This window comes from Papio anubis, chromosome 7, assembly GCF_008728515.1.
Source record: "Papio anubis isolate 15944 chromosome 7, Panubis1.0, whole genome shotgun sequence".
Classification (NCBI taxonomy): domain Eukaryota; kingdom Metazoa; phylum Chordata; class Mammalia; order Primates; family Cercopithecidae; genus Papio; species Papio anubis.
In genome coordinates this window covers 5,275,892-5,290,552 of record NC_044982.1, presented here as the reverse complement: position 1 = coordinate 5,290,552, position 14,661 = coordinate 5,275,892, and the positions used below count along the sequence as shown (strand labels likewise).

Here is a 14,661-nt window from a genome sequence, read left to right as displayed (position 1 = left end):
GGAAATCAATCTGATTCTCTCTCTGTACAGTGAGTCAGTTTTCCCTACATAGACAATTAAATAATGTATCCCCTCCCCTCTGGCTGGTGACTCCACCTCTACCACACACTATGTTTCCTATGTGAAGGATACGCCTTTAAGCCCTCGAGTCTGTTTTCATTACTATGATGTGGTAGGTGGAATTCTAAGATACCCCCTAGAATGCATATGATCTCTGCTCCTTGAGCTCAAGGACTTCCTGTGACCTCTGGAGGGGTATCCTCCTTTGATTAGGTGACTAATCAGGTGACTTGGAGTTAATAAAAAAGGAGACAATCCCTGGAACCTGCATCAGGTGAGCCCTGGGCCCTCCCTGAAAGAGATTTGAGGTGTGGGAGGGCTCAGATGAGAGGAAGCATCCCCATGTTTGGCTTTTGGGTTTTGAAGACAAAGGGGCCACCTGGCAGGAATGCAGGTGACCTCCGGGAGCTGAGGGTCAGCAAGGAATGAAGGCCTCATCCCTACAGCCACAAGGAGCTCAATGCGGCCAGCATATGAATGGGCTGGGAAAAGTGGTCTTCCCTGGGGCCGTCACATAGGGGACAATCAATCCCTGGGGACCTGAACCACCTAGGATGGAGGTGGCACCATATGAGGCATCCCTGGGCCTGCCCGGCTGCAGAAAGCCAGCTGAGGTAGGCACTGGCTTTGCAAGACGTCTCCAGATCATGCAGGGTAAGTCCACTCCTCACCCCCAAACCATGTGCTCTTCTTTGTCAAAATAGACTTAGCAATTTGTGGACATTATGGCTTATATATATTTTAGAATGAGTTTGTCAAGTCCCTCAAAAAAATCCAGCTGGTATTTTGAACAAAATTACATGAAATTTATAGATTAATGTGGGAAGATTTGACATTTTTACAACTTAAAGCATCCATAAAAATGGTCTATCTCTCCATTTGTTCATGTTTTCTTTTATGTCCTTTTGATGTTTTCAATTTCATCTCTCCATTTTTATGTCTTCTTTTATGTCCTTTACGATTTTTTTAAATTTTAATTTTTTTTCCTCTATAAAGGTTTTCTGCATTTATTTCTGGCTTAATTTCTAGATACTTCATCATTTGGGTTCCTCTTGTGAATGTATCTCTTTTTCTATTATATTTCTAATTGGTTAATGCTGGTGTAGGGAAAGCCACTAATTTTAGTAAGTTGATCTTGTATTCAGCAATCTTGCTAAACTCTATTATTAGTTCCAATCAATTTTCTGTTCATTCTGTTGGGTTTCTATGTAGATGATATATAATCTGCGTGTGATGACAGCTGCGTCTCTTCCCTCCCTCTTCTCTTCCTATCTTTTCATTTTCTCATCTTATGGCACTAGCCAGAGCCTCTCGGGTTAGGTTGAATAGCTGCAGTGCTTCCGTTTGTCCTGTTTCCAACATTAAAGAGAATGAATTAAGGTTCATCTGCAGAGTAGTAGGTTTTCTACAAAGTTTTTAATATGCAAAGCTTTACTGCATTAAGGATGTTCACTTCCCTTCAGAGTTTTCTGAGAAATTTAAAAAATCAGAAAGAGATGTTGGACTTCATCAAATCCTTTTTGGCATCTATCAAGAGTTACTTTGCTCCTTTAGTTCAATAATATGGTAGATAAATTGATAGAGTTTCTAATGTCAAATTGTTCTTACCCTTCTAGAATAAACCCAACTAGATTATTTTTCAAACTACACAGTAGGGTTAATTAGCTAGTAGCTTGTTTGGAATTTTGCATCTATTTTTATAAATGAAGTAGACCTATATTTTTTCTTATATTGGTCAAATCAATATTTGGAATCAAGGTTATGTTAGCCTCATAAAATGAGTTGGGCAGATTTCCCTTACTTTCTACTTTCTAAAACAACTTCTCTAAAAGTATTTCATCCTTAAATATTTGGTAGAATTCTTATCTAAAGCTGTCTATGCCTGAAAATTTTGTGAGGGAAATGTCTTTGCCATTTCCATTTCTTAAGAGCTCAAATTCATTGTTATTCAATCTTCTCTATCTTTGCTTTACGTTTTTGATGGCTTGATCTGCCAATCTAACAGTTTCCGAGAGTTTTATTTTTAATAACAATTATAATTATTCACTTATCTAGTTTCCTCTATGGTTTCATTGGTTGCAGCTTCATGTATTTCATTGTTACTTTTTTGGGAGAACATATGTTCACGGTTATTTTTTTCCGTAATACTCTTTTCATTGAGGCATAATTTACATATAACAAAATGCACAGATTATACGTGTACGGTATAATGTGTTTTGACAAATGTGTACACTCATGTGCCCAACTCCCAAATCAAGATGTAGAGCATTTTTATCAACCAAGATAGCTGCCACATGCCCACCCTGGCCACCGTTCTGACTTCACTCCCATAGCTGAGTTTGCCTGCTGCAGAACGTCATGTGAATGGAATTGTGAGGCGTGTGCTCATCTCAGCACAATGCTTTGGATATTCATTCATGTTGTTGCACATATCACTCATACATCCCTTTCTGCTGCAAAGTAGTTTCCCACTCTATGAACAGAACACAATTTGTTGAGCCATTTTCCTGTTGATGGACATTTGGGTTGTTTCTAGTTTTTAGCTACTATGAATAAAACTGCTATGCATAATTTTATGCAAGTATTTTATGGATTCATGTTTTCATTTCTCTCAGGCAAATACCTAAGAGTGGGATTGCTTGATGATCGACTAAGTATATATTTACTTCTTTAAGATTGCCAAATAATTTTCCAAAGTGGTTGCGGCATTTGACACTTGAACAGCAAGTTATGAGAATCCACGTGGCTCCATATCCTCAGCAGCACTTGGTATATTCAGTTTTCAAGTTTAGCCATTCTGTGGGTATGAAATGGATTCTCATTGCTGTGTTAAATTGCATTTCTCTCATGACAAATAATGCTAAGTACCTTTTCATGTACTTATTGGCCATTTTATATATTCTTTTGTAAAGTATCTCTGCAAATCTTTTTGTCATTTTTTTTATAGGACTATCTTTTTAGTTTTGATTTGTAGGAGCTCTGTATATATTCTGAATATAAGTTATTCTTCAAATATATGTACTGAAAATATTTTCACCTCATCTGTTGATTGGATTTTCACTTTAGTAAAATAGCCCTTTAATGAGTAGAAATCTTTTATTTTCTGAAGTCCAGTTTGTAATTTTTTTCTTTCATGGTTATCATTTTTGATTCCTCTCTGAGAAGTTTGGTGTACACCAAAGTCTCAAAGATATTCTCCAGTGATTTAACATTTAATTTTAGGTCTATGATCTACATCAAAATAATTTTTTTTTTTTTTTTGAGACGGAGTCTCGCTCTGTCGCCCAGGCTGGAGTGCAGTGGCCGGATCTCAGCTCACTGCAAGCTCCGCCTCCCGGGTTTACACCATTCTCCTGCCTCAGCCTCCTGAGTAGCTGGGACTACAGGCGCCCGCCACCTCGCCCAGCTAGTTTTTTTGTATTTTTTAGTAGAGACGGGGTTCAAAATAATTTTTATATGACATTGGAGTCAAGATTGATTTTTTCCCCTTATGGATATCCAGTTGTTCCAGTATTGTTTGTTGAAAAATTTCCTTTCCTGATTGAATTACACGGGAACTTTCATCACATACCAATTGGCTAGATACATGTGGATGTATTTCTAGGCTCTGGATTCCGTCACATTGATTTAGCTGCCTAACAACATACCGCTCCCCTTTGTCCATTCTTTTGCTTTTCCAGGTTTCAGTGACCCATAGCCTGAAAATATTAAGTGGGAAATTCCAGAAATAAACAATTCATAAGTTTAAAATTGGCAACAGGATGAAATCTCGTGCTCCCCAACCCCATCCTTCGCCCAGACTCTCCGTGGTGTCTGTATCTGCGCCCATTAGTCACTTAGCGGTCATCTCAACTATCAGATCAGTTGTCCTGATATCACAGTGCTTGTGTTCAAATAACCCTTATTTTACTTGATAATGGCCCCAAAGCACAAGAGTAGTGATGCTGGTATATTCTTATAAGTGTTCTATTTTAGGGTCAATTATTTTTGTTAATCTCTTCCTGTGCCTAATTCGTAAATTAAACTTCCTTATGGGTACATATAGGGTTTGGTACCATCCATGGTTTCAGACACCCACTGGGAGTCTTGGAATGTATTCCCTGTGGATAAAGTGGGATCACGGTCTCATACTAAAATAATTACTGTTGCTTTACAGTAATGCTTGAAGTCAAATAGTCCAAGTCAGCAACAGTGTTTAGCATGCTTCTGGTGGCTATTCTGGGTCCTTATATTTCCATGTAATTTCTTGAACAGCTTTATTAAGATATAACAATTGGCATACAATAAACTTACTGGTTTTTTTTTTTTTTTTTTCTGAGATGGAGTCTAGCTCTGTTGCCCAGGCCAAAGCACAGTGGCGCGATCTCAGCTCACTGCAAGCTCCGCCTCCCGGGTTCACACTATTCTCCTGCCTCAGCCTCCCGAGTAGCTGGGACTACAGGTGCCCGCTGCCACGCCCGGCTAATTTTTCTTTTTTTTTTTTTGTATTTTTAGTAGAGGCGGAGTTTCACTGTGTTAGCCAGTATGTTCTTGATCTCCTGACCTCGTGATCCGCCCGTCTTGGCCTCCCAAAATGCTGGGATTTACAGGTGTGAGCCACCGCACCTGGCCTGTTTATCGAATCTTAAGTCTACAGTTTGGTAAGATCCAATATATCTATACAACTGTGAAACCATCACCCTTATCAGGATAGTGAATGTATCCATCATCCTCAAAAGTTTTCAAGTGCCTCTTTCTAATCTCTATTTTCCTCCCTCCCCTTTTCTCTAGGTAAACACCGATCTGCTTTCTATATTACATATTAGTTTGTCTTTTTAGAGTTTATATAAATTGAATCATACTGTGTCTCTTTTTTTGGTCTGATCTCTCTCACCCAGTTATTTTGAGATCCACACATTGTTGAGTGTATCAACAGTTCATTCCTTTGTTTACTGAGTAATATTCCATTGTATGCCTGTAATAAAATTTATTTATTCACTGTTTGGTGGAGATTTGGGTTGTTTCCCAGGTGAAGATATTATAAATGAAACTTCTATGAGCATTGACATACTCATGCTTTTGCATTCTGTTGACATATGCTTTCTGCTATGGTTTGAATATTTGTGTCCCCTCAAAATTCCCCAAGGTGATGGTATTAGGAGGCAGGGCCTGTAGAAAGTGATTACGTCATGAGGATGGGGCCCTCATCATGGGATTAGCATCCTTACGAAGGAGGCCAGAGACAGCTCCCTCACTCCTTTCATCATGTGAGGACAGGAAGGTGGCATCTATGAGGAAGAGAGCTCTCTCCAGGCACCACATCTGCCAGCTTCTTCTTGTTGGACTTCCCAGCCTCCAGAGCAGTGAGAAATAAATGCTTATTGTTTATAAGTCACCCAGTTTGTGTTATTTTATTACATCAGCCCAAGTGAACTAGACACTTTCCTTCCTCTTGGACAAATGCCTCAGCGTGGAATGACTGATACATATGGTTGGTGTATGTTTAGTTCTTAGGGAACTGGAAAACTGTTTTACAAAGTGATTATACCATTCTACATTCCCACTGGCAGTGGACAAGAGTTCCAGTGGCTCCACATTCTTGCCAACACTTGGCATGGTCCATCTTTTTAGCTGCAGCCATTGTAGAGGGTATGCAGTGGTACCTCATTGTGGTTTTAATTTGCAGTTCACTAATGATTAATTATGTTGGGCATATTTTCTTGTGCTTATTTGCTATCTATATGTCTTCTTTGATTAAGTATATGTTCAAATATTTTGTCCGTTAAAAAATTAGGTTTTCTTATAATTGAGTTATGAGAGTTCTTTATGTATACTAGATAAAAGTTCTTTATCAGACCTACACCTTAAAAATATTTTCTCCCTGTCTGTGGCTTATCTTGATTTACCTAATGGCACCTTTTGAAGAACAGCAGTTTTTACTTTTAATGAAGTACAATTTATCTGTTTGTCCTTTTATGGATCATGTTGTTAATGTCACATCTAAGAAATCTTTGCCTAACTCAAGGTCACAAAATTTTTCTCCTGTATTTTCCTTTAGAAGCTTTATGGCCTTGGGTTTTACATTCAGGTCTAGGATCCACTTTGAGTACATTTTTTGTATATAATGCAAGTTACGGATCAAAGTGTAATTTATGAGGTATAGATATCCAATAGATCCAGCACCATTTGTTGAAAATGCTGTTTTCCATTCCCTCACTTTTGCACCTTTGTTGAAAGTCAAGTTTGTACGCCTTTGTGGATCTAATTCCGAGCTCATGATTCTCGTTCCCTTAACCTATTTGTCTATCTTGCAGTCAATATGACATGATAGTTTTTTTTTCACAGCTTTTTAATAAGCCTTGAAATCAGGAAGAGCCAGCCCTCCAACTATATTTTTTAAGTTGTTTTGGCTATTTTAGCTTCTCTGAATTTCCATATAGATTTTAGAATCCGCTTTTCAATTTCTACCAAAAAAGTCTGCTGGAATTTTGATTGGAATTGCATTGAATCTACAGATCAATTTGTGGCGAATTCAAATTTTAACAATTTTGAGTTTTCTGATCCATGAACAAGGGGATACCGCTCCTTCAGAGTCTCCAATTACATGTACATGAGACTGCTTGAAGTTGTCCTATAGCACATGGATGCCTTTTCCATTTAAATCTTTTCTCTGTGTGTTTCATTTGGGTATTTTCTATTGCTGTATCTGAAAGTTCACTCTTCTTTTTTCTGCAATGTCTAATATGCTGTTAATCCAATTCAGAATATTTTTCATCATGGACACGGTAGTTTTCATCTCTGGGTGTTTCATTGGGTCTTTTTTATATTCTCCATGACTGTGTTTAACTTTGGAACATAATGAATACAGTTATCATGGTGCCTTCAGTGTCCTTGTCTTTTGATTTTAACATCTGTGAAATTTCTGGGTTTGTTTCAATTGATCATTCTCCTCATTATGGGACTTATTTCTCTGCTTCTTTGCATGCCTGGGAATCTTTGATTGGATTCCAGACATTGTGGATTTTACAGTTAGGTACTGGATTTCTATGCATATTCTTGTGCTGTGCCCTGAGATGCAGTTAAATCGCTTAAAAATAGTTTGATCTTTTGGGCTTTCTCTCTAGGATTTGATAGACAAGACCAGCAAAGTGTTTGATCTAGGGCCAGGGCTGGATCAAAGGTAAAGAAAGTGAGGTGCCTATGGTGCAAAATTTAGGGAGACACTTGTTCTCAGAGTCATACGAGGGCAGGGTCCTCCTTAAATTTTTGTGTCAGAGAGGTCTCATTTGCTTTATCCTAGTTCTGGCTCTGATTAGGCCTAATTATTTTTCATTAGTGAAGCAAAACCTTTATAAGTATTTTACCCAAAGCTCCATAAATTAAGAGGTTTTCCAGCCTGGCTGTTGGAACAGGCAATATTCCTGGCCCTGAGTGAGCAGCAGGCATGGTTACCTCTAATCTGTTCAAGTCATTCTCTCCTCGGCCTTGTGTAGTTTTCTCACATGAATATGCAGATCAACAGTCAACGGAATTTTCCAGGGGTGCCTCTGCTGATATCTGGGGCTCCTTCTCTGTACCACTTTCTCCTCCCTGGTACTCTGCCCAGTGAATTCTGGTTGCCTTGGTCTCCCTGGACCCTCATCTTAAAATCCTCAATTCAGGGAGTCCCCCCTGCTCTGCCTGGGCTCCCCAGTACTGCACCAGAGCCTGCAAATTTTCTGCAGGCAATAACCTGGGGTAATTGGAGTGATCACCTCATGTATTTCTCATCTCTCAAGGATCACTGTCCTTTGTCAAGGGTCTTGAAAAAAGTCATTTCGGGTGTTTTGTCTTCTTAAAAAATTTGTTGTTTCAGATCAAATAATCCGGTCCCTGTCACTTAATCTTAGCTGGAAGTGGAAGCCTATTTCTACATACATTTAAAACTCAGCTTATCAATTTCTATAAGAAAGCCTGCTGGGGTATTGATTGAATTGAGATTGTGTTGACTCTGTTGATCAAAGCCTGCTGGTGCGAATTATCATCTTCATAACACCAAGTCTCCCCATCTGTGAACATGGCTCCCTATTTATTGGAATCTTCTACAAGACTACATTATTTTGAATTTTCAGCTTTTTAAATCTATCCCTAAAAAGTTAATTTTTATATTATCTTAAGTAGTATTATGTTTGAATTTCTTTTTCCAGCAGTTTTTTGGCTAGTGTATAGAAAGAAATTTATTTTAGTATACTGACCTTGGATCCTGAAACCTTGCTAAATTAACTTATTATTTCTAGTAAGGTTTTGTTTTTGTAGATTTCTTAGTTTTTCATGTACACAATCATGTCCTCTGAGAATAAGGAGTGCACTTCTCTTCTTCCTTTCCGTTTTTTTTTTTTTTTTTTTTTTTTGAGCCTGAGTCTTGCTCTGTTGCCCAGCCTGGAGTACAATGGTGCAATCTCAGCTCACTGCAACCTCTGTCTCCTGGGTTCAAGTGATTCTCCTGCCTCAGCCTCCCAAGTAGCTAGGATTACAGGCATGCACCACCATGCCCAGCTAATTTTTGTTTTAGTAGAGAAGGGGTTTCACCATGTTGGCCAAGCTGGTCTCAAACACCTGACCTCAGGTGATCCACCCACCTCAGCCTCCCAAAGTGCTGGGATTACAGGCATGAGCCACCGCACCCAGCTAATTTTGCCTTGGTCTCTTAGGACTCTCACCTTGAAATCCTCCATTCGGGGAGTCTGCCTCACTCTGCCAGGGCTCCCCAATACTGCACCACAGCCTGCAAACTCTCTCCAGGCAATAAACTGGGGCCATTGTAGAGCTCACCTCACATGTTTCAGAATGATGAGAAATAGATGGGGTGAGAGGGAAAGTTCTTGTCTTATCTATGATCTGGTTTAGGCTGACCATTAAGGATGATGCTAACTGTAGGTTTCTGATACCATCTCTTTATCAGTGAGAGGAAATTCTCTTATATTACTAGTTTCCTGAGATGTTTCTTTTTAATTTTAAATCATAGATAAGCATTAAGTTCATAAATTTTTTTCTGCATTTATCAAAATGATTATATGATTTTTCTCCTTAATCTGTTAATGTGATAACTTAAATTGAATTACTTTTCCAAATGTTAAACCAAACTCATATTTCTGAGATAAACTAAGCCTGGTCATTATGTATTATTATTTTATATACTGTGGAATTTGATTTACTAATGTTTTCTTAAGAAATTTTACATCAATATTCCTGAGCAATATTAATCTATAATTATCTTTTTCTTATAATCCCTTTTCAGATTTTGGTATTAGCTTTATACTGACCTCATAAAATGAGTTGAGAAATTTTCATTCCTGCCTTTGAAAACAGTTTCTATAGCATTGGTATTATTTTCCCCTTAAATGTTTGATAGAAATAAAAATTGAAGCCATCTGGGCCTGGAGTTTTCTTTGTGGGCTTTAAATTATAATTCAAGCTCCATGATAGATAAAGATAGGGATTTTCATCTTTTCTGTTTCTTCTTGTCTTCATTTCAGTCAGTTGGGTTTTCCAAGGGAATTTTCCATTTTGTATAAATTGTTGAATTTATTTGCATAAATTTGCTTATAATATTTCCGTATTATCCTAGTAATGTCTGTAAAATTGTAGTGATGGTCCCTCTTTCATTCTTGATATTAGAGATTTGGAGTTTTTCCTGTTTTTCAAATCAGCCTTCCTAGATTTGTTAGTAATTTTATTAATATTTTTAAAGAACCAGCTTTTGGGTTTGTTGATTTTCTGTATTGTTTGACCATATTCTATTTAATTGATTCCCATGCTTATCTTTAGATTTCTTCATTTTATTTACTCTAGGCTTGATTTGTTCTACTTTTTCTAGCTTTGTAATATAAAATATATGGTCATCGATATAAATTTTAATTATTTTCTAGTGTAAATATTTAAAGCTGTAATTTTTCCTAAAATTGATTTAGCCAAATTCTATACTTCTTTAAAAATTTTATTAATTTTAAGAATAGCTTTGTATTTACAGAGAATTTACAAAGACAATACAGACAGTTCTCATATACCCAATACTCAGTTTCTTCTGCTCTTAATATCTCTTATGTGTAAGTAAACATACATCTATATGTATGTCATAACTAATGAACCAACATTGGTATATTATTCATAACTAAGTCCATACTTTATGTGAATTTCCTTAGGTTTTATCTAATATCTTTTTTATGTCCCAGGATCCTATCCAGGAACACATTATATCTAGTCACCATATCTTCTGAGGCGTCTCTAAACTGTGACAATTTTTTAAACTTTGCTTGTTTTTGGTGATCTTGACAGTTTTGTAGACTACTGGTTAGGCATATTGTAAATGTCTGCACCCACACGTTTTGATGTATTGTGTTTTCATTCTAATTGAGTTTGAGAGCTTTTCTAATTTCTCTTGTCATTTTTCTACTCATTGGTTATTTAGAAGTATGTTGCTAAATTTCCTCAAACTTGAGGATTTCTAGTTATCTTTTTGGTATTGATTTCCAGTTTAATTCCATTATAATCAGAGAATGTACTCTTCTAGAATTGTTATAGTTTCAGGTCTTAGATTTCAGTCCTTGATCCATCCTGAGTTGATTTCTGTATGAGGTGAGAGATGAGGATCCAGTTTCATTTGCCTACAGGTGGCTTGCCAATTACCCCAACTTTCCCCACTCTGTGTTTTCGTTTGCTTTGTCGAAGATCAGTACTGGTATTTGGTTTACAACACAGCACAGATTCTATCTTCGTGAAGTTCCATGGGCCCTGGAAAAGAATGTGCATTCTGCACTTTTTGGGTGTAATCACCTGTAAATGCTAATTATAACAATATGGTTGATAGTGTCATTCAAATGTTCTATGTCTTACAGATGTTTGGTCTGCTTGTTCCATCAGTTTCTTTCCTTTTTCTTTTTCTTTTTCTTTTTCTTTTTTTTTTTTTTGAGATGGAGTCTCGCTCTGCTGCCCAGGCCAGAGTGCAGTGGTGGGATCTCGGCTCACTGCAAACTCCGCCTCCTGGGTTCAAGCAATTCTCCTGCCTCGGCCTCCTGAGTAGCTGGGATTACAGGTGTGCACCATTACATCTGGCTCATTTTTGTATTTTTAGTAGAGACAGGGTTTCTCCAAGTTGGCCAGGCTGGTCTCAAACTCCTGAACTCAGGTGATCCACCCTCCTCAGCCTCCCATAGTGCTGGGATTACGGGAGGAGCCACCACACCCCGTCTGTTCTATCAGCTCCTGAAAGAGGAATGTTACCGTCTCCAACGATCATTTTGTATGTATCGATTTCTCCTTTCAGTTTGCCAGTTTTTGCTTTATGTATTTTGAAGCTCTATTATAAGGTGCAAAGACACTTAGGGTTAATGTGTCTTCTCAATAAATTAATACTTCAAGTGTGAAATGTCCCTTTTTATATCTGTTAGAAACCATTTACATCTAACGTAACTACTAATATGGTTGAGTTTAAATAAATCATAATGCTGTTTGTTTTCAGTTTGCCCTTTTTGTTCTTTTTGCTTTGTTCCTCCTTTCCTGCCAAATCAAATCATCACTTTAGCAACTGATGAAACGCCTCTTTTGGATATTTAGGCATCTCTCTTTGCATGATTCTTAATATTTGAATTATTATTCTTTTAGTGGTTACTGTGAGGATTAAAACATGCATCAAGTTGTCACATTTACCTTGAATTAATATTATACCACTTAATATAGAAGAATCTCACAATAGTATATTTTAACTTAATGCTCTCCCATCTCCTTTGCAATTGTGTATATATTTTATTTCTACATGTAATAAGCTCCACATTACATTGTTATATAAACAACCACTTACTTTAAAGAAATCAGGAAAAGAATAGCCTATTGACTATGTACTTACCATTTCAGTGGTCTTCATTTCCTCCCCTACAGTTGTGTTACTTTTCTTTCTTTTTCCTTTTTTTTTTTTTTTTTTTTAATTGAGACAGAGTCTGGCTCTGTCGCCCAGGCTGTATTTTTAGTAGAGACAGGGTTTCTCCATGTTGGCCAGGCTGGTCTCAAGCTCCTGAACTCAGGTGATCCACCTGAGTTTGTGCAGTGGCACAATCTTGGCTCACCACAACCTCTACCTCCCGGGTTCAAGCAATTCTCCAGCCTCAGCCTCCCAAGTAGCTTGGACTACAGGCGCCTGCCACCACGCCTGGTTAATTTTTGTATTATCAGTAGAGACGGCGTTTCACCATGTTGGCCAGACTTGTCTCGAACTTCTTACCTCAAGTAATTCACCCGCCTCAGCCTCCCGAAGTGTTGGGATTTTAGGTGTGAGGCCCCGCGCCCTGCCTACAGGTGTGTTTCTATCAAGTCTTACACACCTTCATCCTAAGGAACTTCCTTTAGCGTTCCTTATAATGCATATCTGCTGCCAGTTCCTTCACTGCAGTTTAATGGCAGTGTGTTATTTTATCTTCATCTTTAAACGATATTCCATGTTGACTGTTTTTTTCTTTCAGTATTTTACAGATACTTTCTTGCTGCCCTCTGGCTTACCTTATTTCTTACGAGGAGTATAGCATCATTGTGGGATTGGTTCCCTGTATTTCATGTGACTTTGTTTCTTCCTTTTTGTCTTTAAGTTTCAGCAGTTGAAAGTCAAAGAGTAAACTTGTGCCACATTCCAATATGCCTACTTGTGGTTTTCTTTGTATTTATCCTGCTTGAGTTTCTCAGGGGATTTTAGATCAGTGGCTGGATGTTTTTGATACAATGTGGGAAAGTTTTGGCAACTATTTCTTCAATTTTTTTCCTGCTTCTTCTCTCTTACGTACTTCTGAGATTCCGATTCCACATATAATAGACTGTTTAATAGTGCTCCGTTGGTCATTGAGGCTCTGTTCCTTGTTTCTGCCTTTTAAAATTCTCTCCGTGCTTTGGTTTAGGAAATTCTTTTGCCATTTCTTCATTTTTGCTGATCATTTTCTCTCCACAATATATCCAATATCAAGTTAATCCTATCCAATAAATACTTGATTTCAGATAGTGATGTACATTTAGTTCTTTTTTATGATTTCTATATCTCTCTTAAAATTCCTCATCTCTTCACCTATTACAGATAGCCCCTGACTTACAATGATTCAACTTATGGGTTTTGTTTTTGCTTTTCTTTTTTTACTTTATGATGGGTTTGGTTTATAAGAGTATTAAGTGCATTTTTGACTTACAATTTTTTAACTCACTGAGTTTGGGACATAACCTCCTTGTAAGTTAAAAAGCATTTGTATATTCATCTTCACCTGTGAATCATTTACATATTATAATATATATTTTAAAGTGATCATTCTCTAATTCTAAGATCTGGATTGTTAATACAATCTGCTTTTATGAAGAACAAACTATTTTTTTCTCTTGATAGGTCAAATGTTTCTACTTTTTGCATGCCTATTAATTTTTTATTGTATGCTAAACATCATGAATATCTCAGACCTTTTGATTCTGTGTCTTCCTGTGAAGAATGTTGATTTAAGTAACTTGTGGATCACCTGACTCCTGCACAGATTTGGTTTTACGCTTTGTCAGGGCAGGTCCATTTATATTCATGCCTTAGTCCTGGAATGTAGCCCTTGATCCTGGGATGTGGCCCTTGTGGGTTTCTCATGGAATTCCAAAATGCTTATGAAGAAACAAAAATAAACTCTGAAAACCAGAAAATGAAGGACAACTGATCATGCACAGGGAGAAGTGATTAATGGCTGACTTCTTATCAGAACTAAGGATAACAAGAAGACAGTAAAATGGCATTCAATGTGCAAAAAGAAAAAAAAAAAACCTCAACCAAAAATTCTATAGCTAGTAAATCCTGCAAAATTGAATAAGCAATAAAAACATTCTCAGACAAACAAAAAGAATGAGTTTCTAGAAGCTCTGCTCTATAAGAATGAGCAAAGGAAGTCCCTCAGGCTAACAGGAAACAGATCTACAGGAAGAAAGGAAGGACACTGGAAATGGTAAGTATGTGGATAATGTGAAAGACTGAGTACACACATACACAAACGTAAACACGTTTAATGTTTTTTAAACACCAGCAAGAATGTCTAAGACAAAAATTATAACACTGTTCCATTTGATTTATTAAATACAGTAGGAGGCTTCTACTTCTGGAAGATGGAGTAGATACTTTTTCTATCCACTCTTGCTAAGTACAGCTAAATGCCTTGGACGTTAGATATAAAACAAACATAAGAAATTCAAAAAAGTGAAAAGAAGAAAGAAAGCTGGCTAGGGACCTCAGGATCTCAGGAATGACATGAAATTGAGTTCCCTGGGTTTTCTTTTTGCCTTAAATATCCCAGACTTGGTGCTAAATAATCTGGCAACATGGAAATGCCAATGTGTGCAGACCAAAACAGCCCCAACAAAAGCCCGTTCTCTCTTGGTAAAGGATGAGGAAGTGGGCAATCTAGTAATATAGAAAATGTTCCGACAAGAACCTCTCCACACCTGCCAAATACCACAGAAAGAGCTGCAGCCCAAACTCCACCCTTGCCCTTTAAAACTGCAGGGGGAGCGTAGCTCTCTACCTTTGTGGACATCAGCCCCGCGTCAGCCCCTCCACTGGGATAATGTCAAAGAAGACTGAATGAGGAG

General features: G+C 37.6%; 1 long non-coding RNA gene across 1 annotated transcript in view; it reads left to right on the top strand.

The window, feature by feature from the left end:
- Positions 1-251: 251 nt before the first annotated feature.
- Positions 252-14,661, top strand: part of LOC108586992 — a 28,769-nt gene continuing 14,359 nt past the window's right edge. The window contains exon 1 of the long non-coding RNA XR_001905112.3: positions 252-334. This is a non-coding gene — a long non-coding RNA (uncharacterized LOC108586992). The remainder of the gene's footprint in view (positions 335-14,661) is intronic.